Below are 6,000 nucleotides of genomic sequence, written 5' to 3' on the forward strand. Positions count from 1 at the left end.
TCACTTTCCTCACTTCACTTCACAACTGACAATCTTTTTGCAAGAGATAAGGAGATTACTTCACTGTGTGGTAGATTAGGATATGTTCATATTGATGATGTTGCTCATTGTAGCATATGAAGATGACACTGTTGAATGGACATACATATATAATTCATCCACACTTGAACCTAGTGAGTTGGCGGCAGTCATTATTACAAAGCATTATCCATGGCTTAGTATGCATTCCATCAAGGTTAGTACTTAGAATTTTCAAGAAAATGGTAGTTTTCATGGTAATTTTTTATGCAAACAACTATAGTGAACAATAATTAGATGGCAACATCTTCCAATATTGGGTAAGAGCTAAACATTTTGATAATTAGTTGTGAAAAATTAAAGTTTATTATTTATTATCAAGTATGTTTATTGATGTGATTAAATTTAAAGATATCTATAATAGACCAAAACTAGGGTGGGAATAATTAAGGGAGAAAAAAATCATTTTCTTTTACCATTTTTTTACATCAAAGAGTGCCTCTAAGTCTTATCTTTTTGTATTACTTACGGCTCTAAGTCTTTATCTTTTTGTATTACTTATGGACGGTCGTATTTGGCATATTTAAGATGAAGTCTCATGGTGTATGTTGTTTGCTGATGATATAGTATTAGTTGATGAGGCTAGGATAGAAATTACTTTTAAAGTAGAGACGTGGAGGGAAGCAAGAACCCAATTCTACGGGATTTAGAATTAGCAGAATGAACATAGAATACATGAAATGTACTTTTAGTAAAACTATAGAAAAGAATGAGGATGCAATACATATTGACGACTAAGAAATAATTAAGAGTAATCATCTACGTGATTTGGTTCAATTATTTGTCTCAATGTTGAGATTGAGGATGGTGATGAGGTTTGCCCACAGAAATTAGGATGGTTAAAATGGAGGAGTGCTTTTGAGTCTTATGTGATTGTAGAATATCACTAGGAATTAAGGAAAAATTATATATGATAGTTATAAGACTCATAGTGTTTTATGGATTAGAATGTTAGCCAATTAAAAACAAAATGTGCAAAAGATGAGTGAAGAGCAGAAATTAAAATGTTATGGTGGACGATGAGTATATGCTAAGGGATATGATAAGAAATGAGTGCATGTGTAGTAAGTTTTAGATTGTCCCTGTACTACAGAATAAAATAAGAGTGAAACATTTTTAAGATGGTGTAGTCATGGTGCAATTGGGACTAATAAACGCATCAATTTGAAGGAGCAATACGATTATATTAACGGAGGAAGAAGGCTAGAGGTAGGCCAATTGTAGAAACTATTAAGAAGGATATGATAATGTCTGACATGCGGAGAAGATACTTTTCAACTTAACCGAATGGAAAACTAGGATTCATATAGTCGATCCTGGAATATTGAGATAAAGACTTTGTTATTGTCGTTATTGTAGGAAAGAAACCTGGGAAGGAAAAGTAGGTCACATGCATATAGCTCGGATGATATTTTTTATTTTTTGAGTAACTACGTTGTAGGAGGAGCTCCCTTAATCTTTAGAGGAAGGAGGGTGGATCCCTGTTATCTCACCTTATACCTTTCTCTCACTTTGGGATGTGCAATTTGTCATACTTAGCTTTACATTTTGACAAGTCACATACTTCATTTTTCCTTTGACATTTTTACATCAATGAGACTGTTTTTTGAATTATCAAAGTACACCCTCCTATCATTCAATCAACTGTTAGTGAAAATTTGAAAATTGAATGGTGATGACACGAGGGAGCTATGTCAACAAAGAGATACGAACTCATCTTATGCATAGAATCTACAGATTCAATCAAGTAATATGGGTATTTGGTGCTGGATCCGATGTGCTAAAATAGATGTATTAAGTACAATTTGTTCTGTGAGGTTGATTCCCTTGAAGTTTATATCATTGATTTGGCTCAACCAACTGCTAGTTGCGAAAGGAATACATTTGCAAAATAATGAGAAAATTTGAGATTGTTTATAGTAATATGCTAAGAATTGAAATACATAATCTCACAAAAGGGTTTATAAGCTACCACCCATAATTGACTTACACTCTATGAAGTATGAAAGGTTCACCTCAAAAGTAGAAAGTTGGGATCGTGCAGGGATAATCATGAAATTATTTCCCCCTCATTACCCATGTTATACACCAAATTTTTATCTGGTATTAATTTACAACCCTTATAAGGAGCATCCCTCTCACACCCGACATTAGGTGTTAAACAACTCATAATAAAACCTCGTGCTGCTCATAATCAACTTTTTCATCTCTCTTTATGCATATAATTTCTCCAATATACACTCAAATACTAATAGATCATATAAGATCATATTCCACGCATTTGTTGCTATGTTAAGGAAGCACACTCTGGCGTTAGAAAGTTCTAGTTTCCATGCAGGGTTAAAAATACATTTATTGAAACTTCTGTTCAATTTTAATTGTAATACGTATTACCATAATGGGCATGTTAAGAATAGAGCTTTTGAGAAAAAAGAGACTTATTTTATTCATTGTATTGAATAGCTTAAATACAAGAGTAAGAGGAGAGATTCTAGAATCCTAATCGATGTGAGACTAAAATAAAGGAAAGCAGACACCCTAATACTACTATATTTAACATCCCTGTCAAACTCACGGATGAGAACCGTGAGTTAGGATAAAATGAGTAAAATTTTGCATAGATGGTTGTTGGCATGGCTTGGCGAGAGGTGATTGAATTGGAGCACATCGGTGGCTGGAATTACAAGCGGTGAGATCATGTTATTGCAGTGATGATCGATAGTCATGCACGGTTGCGAGAGGGCAGAGTTGCAGTCACGGGAGAAGTCACGGCGACTGGATCTTGTAAGTAGCGAGATACAGTATTCCAGTGGTGATTGGCGGTCACACGCAGTGGTCGCGAGAGGGCGGATCTGTGGTTACGAGAGGAGACACGATGACCGGATCTTGCAAGCATCAGTATGTGGAAAGTGCTTGACTAGAGAGAGCTTGGCCAGAGGCTAGCCAATAAGCGAGAAATCTTGCTAAGATAATTCTTCGAACACCTTATGTGCATGCAATGGATAGTTTGTGCAATTACACCACTCGGAGTAGTGGTGATGTTGGCAGGTAGAGGTTTGCGACGGAGGAACTACTAGAATTTCGCAATGCGAGGGTTTGCAATGCTAGGGTTTGGACGAGAGTTGAAGCCACAATGACGATGATGACTAGTGCGTCCAACCTGGTTGGAGCTGATTGATGACAAGAAGGGTTATCCTTGGTAACAGTTGTGGCTAGGAAGAGGTTGTTGAAGTTAGTGTCAAAGCGGAGGTTCAGGATGAGCAGAGCATGATGAGAGGTTGTAAGCGATGGGGCGGTGTGTTGAGGTTGAATCGGGTGTCGAGACCACCCAGGGGAAGCACAAAATTTTTGACAAAACCCCCTCAACGGCTTGATCTAGATGAAGAAGAAAGAGGTCTCTCTGGGATCAAGAGGATGACTCTGGTATCATGATAAGAGTAGAGCTTTTGGGAGAGAAGAGATAATTTTATTTATTGTATTGAGGACTTTATATACAAGAGTAAGAGGAGAAACTCTAGAATCCTAATTGATGTGAGACTAAAATAAAGGAAAGCAGATACCCAAATACTACTATATCTAACAAGGCATATATAATCTTATGATATATATTCTTCCAGCTTTAACTGTGAGGAGAGGCCCCGGGTTGAGTACAACACATGTAAGGTGCAGAAGTTCGGCATGAAGTTTATATGGATTGAAGAGATGTTTGATGATTTTATCCATTGTTTCAAAGAACAAGGTTACTTGACAGTGGAAAATTGTAAAAGCCATCTTTAGGCTATTAAAAGTTCTATATGAAATTATGAACTTAAGATTTCTACAGTTAAGCCGTGAGCATTGAGCATGTAAGCTTTGAGTCTCTGTTTCTTTCTGGAGTAAAAAAAAGAATATAATCAATTATGAAGTTTAAAGGGATTGATGGTTTCATCAAATCCCTCAAAAATCAATTCCACCTTCTATTATAAACAACAAATATTAAATGATATTTTTTGTTTCTTCTTTGTTTTTTGTTTTTTTTGTTTTTTTGGGAGAAAATATTAAACGCCATCTTCTTCCTTCATATGACCTGTTTCACGAGCAAATTAGGGAGGGACCTTCATTTGTGTTTCTATGGAGTTTGGTGTTCCTGGTTGTGTCACTACGACCTTTCATAGTTTCATTCCCTTGATTATCTTCCAAAGCTTCACACCAATTGTGCTACTCATATGTATTATTATGTTTTTCCGTGCACTTCACCAAGATTTATCTCAAAAGGAAAATAAGGCATCTCTTATGGAAAACATAATCACCGTACATGAATCAGGGTCAGAACTCAAGGTTCAATTTTCTTGGAATATCTTGAAGTTGCAAGGAACAAATGGATACATGATGAGTAATAATCCCATACATAGCAAAACTTCTGTAGTATCTTCGTTCATGAGAGACCTGAGGATAGAGCAACAATGTCAGCTCTTTTGTATATATCACAATTATTCCACATCGTTGCACATAACATGAAACCCTTTCAAAGATGTTTTAGTTTGAATTATGCATTTGCAATGCAATATGTATATAGAGTAAACAGTGTCAAATTTTACATGATGTCAGGCATTTTTTTCCTTTTCTTTTTCTTTTTAAAATTTGGATAATGATATGTAACATTCATCTTCTTCTTCTTTTTTTTTTGGCTTAGTAGCAACTAGCAAGTGTGCATTTCTTCGTCCACCTAAATAACCTGTCTATATATCTACAAGCAGTACCCACTTAGAGTTCGTCAATAAGCAAGAAACCATGACGGATGCATAAATTTTTCGAATTTTGAGTGTAGAAATTGTTGTATGACTACAAACAAACTTAGTCGATGGTCAAGTCTCCATCTTGTACGCTGAATCGGCCGACTTATCAAAAAATTTGACTACTGGTCAAATTTTCATTAAATGGCGACTTTTCTCTTTTAATTCTATTTTTTAGGGAGCTGGTCATGCCCGAAGCCTTTACCTAGCAACACTTCATCTTATTTACAAGGCATGGGATGGTGTATTCAATACGTCCAAATGAAAGAGGATTTGATCTATGGTTGATTCCATAACAGATAAATGAGAATTGTTAGTTATACTTATACCTTGTGGGGGGAAAAAAAGACTTTTTCATAGAATTAGCCATTCCACTTCTTTTATAGAGAGGTTCTGCTCAAGCAAGCAATTAGGGCATAGTTATAGAGGTCTATCTATCGCATATATGCTTCAACGGGCATCATGACACAACCATAGAGGTGAGTAGGGACCTAAGAGGTTGAAGGGAACAAAATGATATATAGACAAGTAAATCCCTTACGAGTCCATAACTCGCTTCTTTTTGGGTGTGAAGCAGTGTCAAACAAAAATACCCAACAAACATACTTTTTGAGGTGATCTAGCCACACCTTTTAGTATGGCTACCTTGTACGACTTCACTCCAATCATTAGCCCCACCTTCAGCATCCCCCTTCTTGCGGTTAAGGTAATGACTTCAGGCATGGCTAGCTTCCATAGTCTCGACTAAAAAGTCTCCATCTTGTACACTGTATTGGCCAAGTTATCAAAAAGAAATTGACTACTGGTTTAATTTTCATGAAATGGTGACTCTCTTTTAATTTTATTCAAACTTTTCACTCATCTCATGTTCCAAGTTGAGGAGTAAACTTGTCAAATTAACTATTTTGCAAATTAAAATCAAATCTTTTACTATTATTAAGATAGAGGAAAATATTACTATAAATTATCTATCCACCTATAAGAGCAATAGTTTTACTGCATTTTACATAATTATATTGAGAGCAATCAGTTTAGTTATGTCAGTTTTAAATATTCTAACACTGAACTGAAATTTTTCTAAATTAACTGAACACCAAAATTAGGTCAGATCGGTTGGTTTAATCAATTTGCATTGAATAATGCTCACCCC

This window comes from Asparagus officinalis, chromosome 3 (genome assembly GCF_001876935.1).
Source record: "Asparagus officinalis chromosome 3, Aspof.V1, whole genome shotgun sequence".
NCBI classification, from domain to species: Eukaryota; Viridiplantae; Streptophyta; class Magnoliopsida; order Asparagales; family Asparagaceae; genus Asparagus; species Asparagus officinalis.